Here is a 12,048-nt window from a genome sequence, read left to right as displayed (position 1 = left end):
AAAGAAAAAATAAAAGTCACCGGGACAGTCCACAGTGAACATCCAGAAGGGGAAGCTAAGGCCCTGAGGTCACTTTAGGTTTCTATCTAGGAGGAGCATGAAAGTGGCCCTCTGTGGGATGTGGTGGCTTACTCCTGTAATCCTAGTACTTTGGGAGGCCGAGGCGGGTGGATTGCCTGAGCTCAGGAGTTCGAGACCAGCCTGAGCAATGCAGTGAAACCCCGTCTATACCAAATATAAAAAATTAGCCTGGCATAGCGGCGTGTGCCTGTAGTTCCAGATACTCAGGAGGCTGAGGCAGGAGAATTGGTTGAACCCGGGAGGTGGAGCTTGCAGGGAAAGTGGCCCGCTGGTTGGCCAGGAGGCGGAAGACTGCAGGTTTCCATGTGACGCTGCACACACATAGCAAGCGTGCAGAATGTCTGCTTGAGGGGCTTAGCCTTTTGAGCAAAAGAGAGATTATAAGGACCTATGTATACCGCTGAGCCCCCCATGGTTCAGACCCTAGAAAGGAAAGTACCGAAGAGCTGAAGCAACCCTACCTGAGAATAATCCATTTTCCTCAGGAGGATGTAAAGAATTCTCTTGGGCCAGCTGTGGTGTGGCTCATGCCTGATGTCCCAGCACTTTGGGAGGCCAAGGTGGATGGATCACTTGAGCCCAGGGGTTCAATACCAGCCTGGACAACATAGCAAGACCTCTCTCTAAAATTTCTTTTAATAAGCCAGGTGTGGTGGCATACACCTGTAGTCCCAACTACTCAGGAGGCCAAGGTGGGAGGATCACTTGAGCCTAGGAGGCTGAGGTTGCAGTGAGCCGTGACCACATCGCTGCACTCCAGCCTGGGAGACAGAGCAAGACCTTGTCTCGAAAAAAGACTTAAAAAAAAATTATCTGGCTTCGGGTTGAGCTAGGTCTCTGGAGTTCTATCTACAATGCTGAAGACACATACTACAGACATCACAAGGCCATTTATAAATATTTCAGCCTTCTCTCCTTCAAGTACACCGTTGGATTACATTCCCCTGCCTGCTTGAAGTTAGGGATGGCCAGCTATGACCAATACAAGGTGAGCGTGACATGTGTCACTACTGGACAACTTTAGGAACCAGCACCTGCTTCGCCACTTTCACCTTTCCCTCAGTCATGGTGATGAGGAATGTTCCATCAGCTTCAATCCAGGAATGGGAAAAAGATGACATGGAGCAGTCCTCATCAATCTTCAACAGAAATACAGAATGAGCAAGAAAACAAACTTCCGGCCAGGCATGGTGGCTCATGCCCGTAATCTCAGCACTTTGAGAGGTCAAGGCAGGTGGATCACCTGAGGTCAGGAGTTCGAGACCAGCCTGGCCAACATGGCAAAAACCTGTCTCTACTAAAAACACAAAAATTAGCTGGGCGTGGTGGCTTGTACCTGTAGTCCTGGCTACTCGGGAGGCTGAAGCAGGAGAATCACTTGAATCTGGGAAGTGGAGGTTGCAGTGAGCTGAGATCACGCCACTGCACTCTAGCCTGTGTGACAGTGAGACTGTGTCTCAAAAAAAAAAAAAAAAAAAAAAAAACTAACGAAACTAACTTATTTTATGCCACTGAGTTTCAGGGTTTGTCTGTTACCCCATACCCAGTCAACTCTGAGTGGTGCATGTCCACAACTTAGCCACCCGGAAGTGACCTTCTTCTTCCAAATTGGTAGTTGTCAAGTGTTTAATTGCATTAAGATAGATTGTCCATCCATACAGTACACAGTACTAGGAACCCTGATGGTCATTATAGTTGTAGACATCATTTTTAATTATTAGGTGCTAGGCTTCTTTCTAAAAGGTAAATTATAAAGCAGAGCTCTCAAACAATTTCCATAACCCCTATGTGAGGTTAATTTACCCCCAATTCCTTTCCTGAACCCAACAAACACATTCCCAGGGGCAAAGGTCAGATAACAAAACCTGCTCCAAATGCATCACCCACCAACAGAGGAGAAGGTGATCATTTTAATAAATTCCAATTTCTGATATGGAAGATTTACTCCACAACACTCTTTTTATTTTTATTTTTTTTCTTTTGCCCACGTTGGAGTGCAGTGGCGTGACTGCAGCTATCTGCAGCCTCAAACTTCTGTGCTCAACTGAGCCTCTATGTGGTTCTCACACTTCAGCCTGAAAAGTAGCTGGGACCACAGGCACATACCATCATACCTGAATACTTTTTTTGTAGAGATAGGGCCTTCCTATGTTGTCCAGGCCAGCCTCAAGCTCCTGGAGTCAAGCGATCCTTCTGCCTTGGCCTTCCAAAATGCTGGGATTACAGGCACAAGCCACCACACTTGGCCCCCATGACATTCTTGACCAACAGCTACATTCACCATTGTAGATGTCAGGATGGGCTGCCAAACGAGAATCATTTTCCCATTAAATCCAGAGTTTTAAAACTCCAGATGTTCTTTGAACATCAGCATGGGTTGATACCCACTAGAGTCCTGTTCAACACCATTATCTCATTTCTCCAAAGGCACATTTCAATGCATCATTTTATTTAATAGACAAAACATAAATTTAGGACAAAATTTGTAGTATTCTCCTACACTAAAAAAAAATCCACAAATTAAGGTTTTCCATAGCAAAATATATCAAAACACATATGTCTTACACAGTTGCAATGCAGTCTAAGAAAGTCCGCTAAGCTGTGACTGATAACATCTTCATCACTGCGACAAAACAGACTCTACAGACACAGATGCTGTTTACACAAACCTACTGATTTCCCCATCTGAGGTCAGATTTACTGTTTTAGCCATCATTACTTTTTTCACTTATAAATCAGAACCAATCTAGCCATTTCAATGGCCGAAATAACTATACCATGATGTCATTTCTTAAACTGTTTAAAAAAAAACCCAGATCAGAGTCACTGCTGGTGAATCAATAAAATGCTTGGAAATAAACAGGGGGGGAAAGACACGACCAACCAATTGGCTGTCAAGGCCAAAGGACCTGCCTGCCACCACATCCTCACCCGAAGCCTTGTAATTTACACCTACATTCTGATATTCCAAGGTGCTGAGGGCCAATCTATAAGTACCTTGATGTATGTGTGGCAGAACCATTTGGTTATAATAGTCAATTAAATAATAATAACAATTATTATTATTTTAAGAGAAGGGGTTTCACCATGTTGGCCAGACTGGTCTTGAACTCCTGACCTCAGGTGATCCACCCCCCTTGGCCTCCCAAAGTGCTGGGATTACAGGCGTGAGCCACCATGCCCGGCCATCAATTAAATTATTAATGAAAGAACTGTACAAATAAAAGCATCATGCTCTTTTATGGAGTAATAATTATTATCGTAAGCAATGCAAATTGAATAATAAGAATCGTCAGGACAGTTCAGTGATAAGCTAACAATTTGCGGCAATCAGACCAAACATCTCTGCTCAAGCTGTTTAATAAAATAAATAGCAGCTTGTTGACATTTTTGTTCAGTTGAACACACAGACATCCAGAGGCTACTTGTATGCCTCGGGTAGAAGAGCCAAGAAAAGAAGTGGGGACTGAATGATATAAAAGTGGAACCAGTTCTAACGGTGGTAATTTAGACGTTTCCATATCTTAAGGAAACAACAAATCCTATAAAGTGTCCCAGAATCAAATGATACAATTTATTTATACACATACATATAGACATATATATTTACTTATACATAAGCATTCCATGAATAGACCTATATATAAAACAATAGAAGCCGGGCATGGTGGCCCACACCTGTAATCCCAGCACTTTGGGAGGCTGAGGCAGGTGGATCACCCGAGCTTAGGAGTTCAAGACCAGCCTGACCAACATGGAGAAACCCCACCTCTACTAAAAATACAAAATTAGCCAGGGGTGGTGGCATATGCCTATAATCCCAATCTTGGGAGGCTGAGGCAGGAGAATTGCTTGAACCCGGGAGGCAGAGGTTGTGGTCAGCTGAGATCCTGCCATTGCACTCCAGCCTGAGCAACAAGAGTGAAACTCCAATTCAAAAACAAACACAAAAAAAATAGCTTATTGTAACTAACTATAATGTTGCAGTTACATTCATGTAAAGAAGTAAATCAAATGCTGTGGTAATAATAGATCATCCCTAGTTATAAGTAGTAGTTAGAATAGTAGGTCATCGCTGCCGGGAGCAGTGGCTCAGGACTGTATTTCTAGCATACTGGGAGGCTGAGGTGAGAGAATCGCTTGAGCTCAGGAGTTCAAAGTCAGCCTGGACAGCCTAGGGAGACCCCCATCTCTACAAAAATTAAAAAATTAGCTGGGCATGATTGCATGTGCTTGTAGCCCCAGCTACTTAGGAGGCTGAAATGGGAGGATCACTTGAGCCCAGGAGTTCAAGGCTGCAGTGGGCTATGACTGCAACATAGCACTCCAGCCTGGGCAGCACAGTGAGACTCTATCTCAAAGAAAAATAAATAAATATTTAAAAGTAAAACAAAATAGTTATCAAGCACCTAACGATCTACGACATAGCCTCATGCCAGTCTGTAAAAGAGCAGCCAGCAGGCTGTTCATTTCCTTATGTACCTTATAGGGCCCCGACGGGATACTGTAGAATCACACAGTCCTCAAACAGAACTTAGTACTGCCGGATTCTCTACCAGTGTATCCAAGACTGATCCAGGAGAGAATATGTCAATATACCAGATCCAACAACACAGGGAAAATCTATTAAACTTGAACAGACGGGTAATGTGGACCTCTTGGTAGCTGCTATGACCAATTCCCTGCCTCTTTTTGTTCACCTGGAAAGCTATGTATCACTGTGAGATAAAGATACCCTGTGGTATTTGGGGTGGGGGGTGCCATGGGAGGGGTAAGCAAAGGCAATTACATCTCATCAGCTTCCAGAAGGACTAAATGCTGGGGAATGGGCTTAAACTTCTTGCTCCCAGACGTGTGCATCTCACAAACACACACCTTTTGTGCTAGAGTCCCAGTGTTAGCTAAAAGTCTGGCTGTTAGTGGGGCGCGGTGACTCATGCCTGTAATCCCAGCACTTTGGGAGACCAAGGCGGGAGGATCACAAGTTCAGGAGTTCAAGACCAGCCTGACCAATATAGTGAAACCCCATCTCTACTAAAAATACAAATAATAAGCCAGGCGTGGTGGCACACGCCTGTAGTCCCAGCTACTCAGGAGGCTGAGGCAGGAGAATCGCTTGAACATGAGAGGCAGAGGTTGCAGTGAGCCAAGATCACACCACTGCACTCCAGCCTTGGTGAGAGAGTGAGACTCCATCTCAAAAAAAAAAAAAAAAAAGGCCCAGTTGTTCAGAGGCCATCTGACTGCACTTTTGGGGTAAAATAATGCCCCTTCCAAAAACCTCTCCCCTCCTTTACCATGAGCTGACACATCTGTCATACTGACTGGGCCAATTTGAATGCCATTCTCCTTTAAGAGGTCCCAACTTCAAAACAGCCCTTCCTCCTTAGACTCCCAGGCAGATGCCCCTGCTTGGACCCCAACTGTTCCTCTGAGCTGAATTCTGCCCAATTAAAACAAAATGCTCTCACATGTACTGCATTGACACGACCACTGAGGGAGCTAGAGCTTTGAGCAGAGTTGAGTTTGGGCTCAAATGACTTGATCTCTGGTTAATGCTCAAATACCCATTTTGGGAGTTCCTCTGCACACAGCCGAGTGAGAGAGAAATCAACATGGACACATAAACATACCCACTACAGGGGAACAGCACAGCATCGTATTTTCCATGGTGATTAAGTCGCCGCTCACCCTCTGCCTTCGCAGGGGGTTGGGTCTGCCACATTTCCACCATAAGATAAACTTGGGTGATCTAGAGTGCTACAGACAGATGCCTGCTTATCTTTTCAAACGCTATCCCCGCCACCCCCAGCTTAAACCAGGAAAAAAGTCTTCATTGCTGGCGTATCTTTAACACTTGCTAATCTTCTTTTTAATAAGAAGGATAAACCACTGTCTTCAGACTTGCAGTAAATGGTAGCAAGGCGCCAGGAGGGAGAACAGAGGAGGCAAGAATGATACCCAGGAAAAGGGGCAAAAGCACCCCAGGCAAGGAGGCTCTGGGATCTGGATTTCACACAGCAATAAAATTTCAAAAATAGTTTCAGGGACAGGCATACATGGCCAACTGTTTGTTTTGCCAAGTAAGGATACTGAATCCACTATCTTGAGCTTATTTTTCTCATTTTGCCTCCGATCGGGGAAAAGTTCACGTTTGAATACCCACTTGTGCATATCTGTGTACTGTCTGTGTCCCCCACCCCCTTAGACTAAGCCCAAGCACAGCACCTCGGAATTCCCTCTGCCTCCCACACAGAGACTCCCTAGGGTCCAGAGACCGCTGAAATAGACCAGACTGGATCCCTGATCTCAGATGTATTCCTTATTTCTCCTTTCACTTGAGAATGTTTTACACTTCCTTATCTTCCTATCTTCCTTCAGAGAATTTCTATGAAACATCTTTCTAGGGTGTTAGAAACCTATCTTATAAAAAGAAATCAACACTTTCTCCACAGGAGTCACTTCAACCCTTGATAAGAAAGCAGTCTATGTGCTTCTAAAGGAAATGAATTCTAACTAAAAGGGGCATTCCCGCTTTCAGCCTGGGGGCCTGACCTGCAACAGTCAAGAACACAGCTGCAGAGTGCCAAGGCCTCCTTCCTGGGGCAGAGCAGCAGCCAAGGGGCAAAGAGTTTCCATGTCTTTGTCTTGAGAATAGCCTCAGCCAGCCAGGATGACTGGCCTGAAGGAATCCACTTGAAGGCTCTGGGCCAGACCCGGGGCTTTCAGCAACAAATAAGGATTTAGACCAGCTTAATTTCTGAATTCTTGGAAGACGAAGACCATGTATATTAAAGTGGCCAGCACGATCCCTATTTGCCATGTGTAAGCAGGTATCTAGTCAATTTTTTAGTGTAATCCTGACAATGTGGATGAGAACAATGGAAGAAAATAAAACAAAAACAAACAAAATAACCAAAGTCCTTTATCCCTTGAGAGGAGACTGTATCTGGCCTCATGACGCCTCACAGGTTATACCAAGAGCTTCCATAAGGCCTTCAACATCGATAGAGTTTGGATATTTGTCCCCACCCAAATGTCATGTTGAAATGTGATTGCCAGTGGTGGAGATGGGGCCTGGTGGAGGTTCCTGGGTCATGGGGGAGGATGCCTCATGAGTGGGTTGGGCCATCCCCTTGATAATAAGTGTGTTCTTGCTCTGAGTTCACATAACATCTAGTTGTTTAAAAGTGTGTAGCCCCTTCCCTCCCCTCCTGCTCCCATTCTCCCCATGTGACATGCCTGCCCCCGCTTGCCTTCTGCCATGATTGGAGGCTTCCTGAAGCCTCCTCAGAAGCAGATGCCACTTTGGCTCCTGTACCGCCTGCAGAACGGAGAGCCAGTTCAATCTCTCTTTTTGTAAATTACCCAGTCTCAGGTGTTTCTTTATAGCAGTGCAAGAATGGACTAACATAAACAAGAGCTGCTTGTTGAATGAACAATGAATGAATTCTCATATTCATTCCTCTCATATTTTTATCATTTTCATTATCTCATCTTTTGGAACACAAAAACAACCGATTTAGAAATCTTTTAGATGAATTCTCACTTAAATAAAATATATACTTAAATCTCACTTCTAATTATCAGTCAGGATCATACATTCTTGGGTAATAACAACTATAATAGTAATTTTAAGAGCTGCCACAGAATGAGTGTTTCCTATCTTCTAAGTGCTGGGCCAAGTACCTTACGAGAATGATTTTATTTAATTATCACAATACTGGCTGGGCGTGGTGGCTCACATGTATAATTCCAGCCCTTCGGGAGGCTGAGACAGCCGGATCACTTGAGATCAGGAGTTCGAGACCAGCCAGGCCAACATGGTGAAACCCCATCTCTACTAAAAATACAAAAATTAGCTGCGCATGGTTGCGCATGCCTGTAATCCCAGCTACTCAGGAGGCTGAGGCACAAGAATTGTTTGAACCCAGGAGGCAAAAGTTGCAGTGAGCCAAGACTGCATCACTGCACTCCAGCCTGGGCAAGAGAGTGAGACTCCATCTGAAAAAAAAAAAAAATACCACAACACCTCTGCAAGATAAATATTCTTATCCTCATTTTACAGATGGGGAAATGGAGGTTCAGATAGCTTACATTATTTTCTCAGAATGCACTTCTCAGAAATCCTATTCTAAGTCATGCAGCTGGAAAGAGGAAGGACTGGGAGCTGAAACTGTGGCTAACAGTCTCCCCCTCGCATCCACTGCCTCAGCCTGCGGAGCCTGGGCTCCTTCATTAAAACCCACCCAACTTCCGGGTGCAGTGGCTCACGCCTGTAATCCCAATACTTTGGGAGGCCGAGGCAGGCAGATCACCTGGGGTTGGGAATTCGAGACCAGCCTGACCAACATGGAGAAACCCCATCTGTACTAAAAATACAAAAAATTAGCGGGGTGTGGAGGTGCGTGCCTGTAATCCCAGCTACTCGGGAGGCTGAGGCAGGAGAACTGCTTGAACCCGGGAGGCGGAGGTTGCACTGTAGCCTGGGCAACAAAAGCGAAACTCCATCTCGAAAACAAAAACAAAAACAAACCAAAAAAAACCCCACGCCATTGTGAAAAAGCTACAGCTTTTAAGGCACATACACTTTAACTGGAGCTGCTGAAAACCCAGGCCAATCCTCTTTCCTGGAAGCCTGCGTTGTTTTCATTCAGTTTGAAAGCCTGTTCAGCCTTTATTACCCTCTCTCTTGGGAGCCCTCACTTCAGCCCCCAGGCCTTGGCACCACTGCAGCAAAGGATTCTGTTGCAAAGTCATTCTGCTAGATTAGACAAACCCATTTCTCTCAGGATAGTTAGTGCAAGTCCAAAATGGCTTAGGATGGGCCCAAACTCTCAACTTGCTTTAAATAAAGCAAGCTCTCCAGAATCCCAGAGCTGTAGTCGGTGGTGGCGGTGGCATGAACTCTGGTGTGAAGCTGTCCTCCCATTCTGCAGATGTCTTTCTCTGTGATCTCTGTGGTCCTTAGTTTCTCTGTCTTCAGAATACAAACTCCTACCTACCTCACAGAAATGACTGTAACAACCAACTGGGATAGTACAAGTACTTTCTGGAAAACACTAAATGCCTTCTACAACTGAGATGTTAACATCAGACCTTTCCAATAGGACAGGTTATGAAAAATTCTGCTAGGCATTTAGAGGGCAAAAGCGTGGATCCAGAAACTCTCTCTGATACATATATGGGGATTTCCATTTAATTAGCTGCTTCTGGGGAACGCCTAGAGCCATGATCAAAGGTGCTAACTGGGCAGCCAATGGGAAAACGCCTAACAGGTCTATGAATCAATCCTTGGGAAAGCTTTTGTCTCGCGTTTTAATATTCAGGCTCCATTTATGACTCAAGCATAACTTTCCTTGGTATTAAGTAACAAGGAACTGAGATTAATTGCCCAATTTTTAACTATATGTGGCCTATTTGCATCCCATGTTGTAAGCATCTTACTAGGGCTGTAAGACTAAGGAATTTGTCACTGGCTATCGTAAAAAAGCTCAGGTGTCTGAGCCCTTCTTGATCACTAAAATATAGGATTGTAGCGTCCTAAGAGGCGGGTGATCACAAGGTCAGGAGATGGAGACCATCCTGGCTAACACGGTGAAACCTCATCTCTACTGAAAATACAAAAAATTAGCCAGGCATGGTGGCACACGCCTCTAGTCCCAGCTACTCGGGATGCTGAGGCAGGAGAATTGCTTGAACCCGGGAGGCGGAGGTTGCAGTGAGCCAAGATCGGAACACTGCACTTCAGCCTGGGTGACACAGCAAGACTCTGTCTCAAAAAAAAAAAAAAAAAAAGAATCTCTTGTCTTTAAAAATTGTTTGAGAAGCTGGGTGCAGTGGCTCATGCCTGTAATCCCAGCACTTTGGGAGGCTGAGGCAGGCAGATTGCCTGAGGTCAGGCGTTTGAGGCCAGCCTGGCCAACATGGTGAACCCGTCTCTACTAAAAATACAAAAATTAGCCAGGCACGGTGGCAGGTGCCTGAAATCTCAGCTACTTGGGAGGCTGAGGCAGGAGAATCACTTCAACCCGGAGGTAGAGGTTGCAGTGACTAGAGACTGTGCCATTGCACTCTAGCCTGGGCAAGAAGAGCAAAACTATCTTTTAAAAGAGGTTTGAGAACATCACAGGAATCCATGCTGATTTCAGTGTGTTACACCCTATAACCTGGCCAGCTGGCTCTGCGTCTCGAGGCATCAGACTCTATTTGAACACGGATTTCTTTTTTCCTTTCCAGGGTCTCTCATTTTCTCCATTGTGTTCATTCAGTGGGGGGAAAAAAAAGACCTCATAAATGTCATTTCATATTCCAAGCAATTTGCTATAGGCAACTACACCATTACTTTGTACAAATAAATTTACATAAATCATTATTAGAATGTTTTATCCTGGCAACATTATTTGGTTCCCAGAACACAAATTAAATGCATGCTTAAAGCAGAATATTTTAAAGTTATTCCTATATTGTTTATGAGACAGGATTAGAAATTTCCATCTAATTTTTCTTTCATAATGGAATTCCTTTAGTTTTCTTTGTACGTTTAGAAACCATATATATAATTTTCTGGGGGGTTTCTTGAAGCCAGCCATGCAATAGATGACTGTGTTTCGTTTGGTTCATTTTTTAGCTGCTGTTCCCTTTGATTTCGTGGGTACGGTTTTGAACACTGATTAGGAAGGCCAGGAACCAGGGGAATTTCAATACAGTCTCCTAAGTAGATGGCTTTTTGTTTGATAATATTCTGCATGTAAACTGGTCTTTGATGTGGTTAAGCTTTATTATTATTATTTTTAAAAATAAACAAATGTATAAATAAACTCCCTGCCCTCAGTTTCCCCTGGCTCTTTGGGTTGGGAAGGGGCCTGTTTGGATTCTCTGCACAGCACATGGCAAGTCTTCACTCGCTGGAGTTTTACTCCACCCTAGATTTCAAAACAAAATCTTTTCCATGTAAAATGTAGCGCCCAGTTTTAAAACAAGCTGCACTTGTCAACATCAGGGTAGGGAGTGGTGGCCGGGGACCGGACGGGAAGTCAGGAGACACCCACGTCAGCTATGCCTGCTGTTGCTGGCTCTGGAAAATGACGTCGTGACTTCCCAGCTTGTCTTCTCATTGGTGTCACAAAGGGCTGGCCTCCTGGCTCACAGCTGTAACTTTCTACCAGTATGTGGTCTCAGAACAGATTCCAGGGCCACTGTCAGGGAAGTGGGGCCCCATGAGGTCAAGGGTGCAATACTCAAAAAACGGGGAGTGAGACAGCCCCACGGAGGGCTAAAAACACGGACTCCCAGCCTGATCAACACGGAGAAACCCCATCTCTACTGAAAATACAGAATTAGCCGGGTGTGGTGGTGCATGTCTGTAATCCCAGATACTCGGGAAGCTGAGGCAGAATCGCTTGAACCTGGGAGGCAGAGGTCGCAGTGAGCCAAGACCATGCCATTGCACTCCAGCCTGGGTAGCAAGAGCAAAACTCTGTCTCAAAAAACAAACAAACAAACAAAAAACACAGATTCAAAACACACCAAATCAACCACTTGCTACCTGCGTGCCTGTAAATAATTCAAACCTTTCTGCATCCCTGTTGCCTCATCTGAAAATGAAGAGATTATGCATACACACATGGCAGGCTGATTTTGGGGATTAAATGGCGCAACACAGCAAAAAGCTGAGAACAGCATTTGATTCTTACAACAGGTTCAATAAACAGTAGCTAACATTAATCTTAAAGAATGACCAGTGGAGTCAAGCTAGGGTGATCATATCATTTATGATCTAAACCAGGATATTTCTGCGTGTGAAAGGAAAGACTGTCCGGTAATTATATTGGGTCAACTGCATATGCTAGGACACTCCCAGGCATATTAAGACTGGTATGGCTATTCTGCCCCTAGCCCAGACCATTCAAAACTCAATAAAGAAATTTATTTTTTGCTTACAATTACATATTACATATTTTACAA

At 44.6% G+C, this 12,048-nt stretch overlaps 1 protein-coding gene across 15 annotated transcripts in view; it reads right to left on the bottom strand.

Moving 5' to 3' along the window:
- FOXN3 (forkhead box N3) overlaps positions 1 to 12,048 on the bottom strand; it is a 470,182-nt gene that overhangs the window by 321,363 nt on the left and 136,771 nt on the right. The window contains exon 3 of one of the 15 annotated variants that reach the window (XM_074393492.1): positions 2,196 to 2,383. The exons of the other annotated variants lie outside the window; for them this stretch is intronic. The gene's annotated coding sequence lies outside the window, so the exon portion shown is untranslated. The remainder of the gene's footprint in view (positions 1 to 2,195; positions 2,384 to 12,048) is intronic. 15 annotated transcript variants of the gene reach the window in all.

This window comes from Saimiri boliviensis, chromosome 2 (genome assembly GCF_048565385.1).
Source record: "Saimiri boliviensis isolate mSaiBol1 chromosome 2, mSaiBol1.pri, whole genome shotgun sequence".
Taxonomy (NCBI): Eukaryota; Metazoa; Chordata; class Mammalia; order Primates; family Cebidae; genus Saimiri; species Saimiri boliviensis.
Note: the sequence above shows the minus strand (reverse complement) of the source record. Positions and strands in the feature narration are given on the sequence as shown.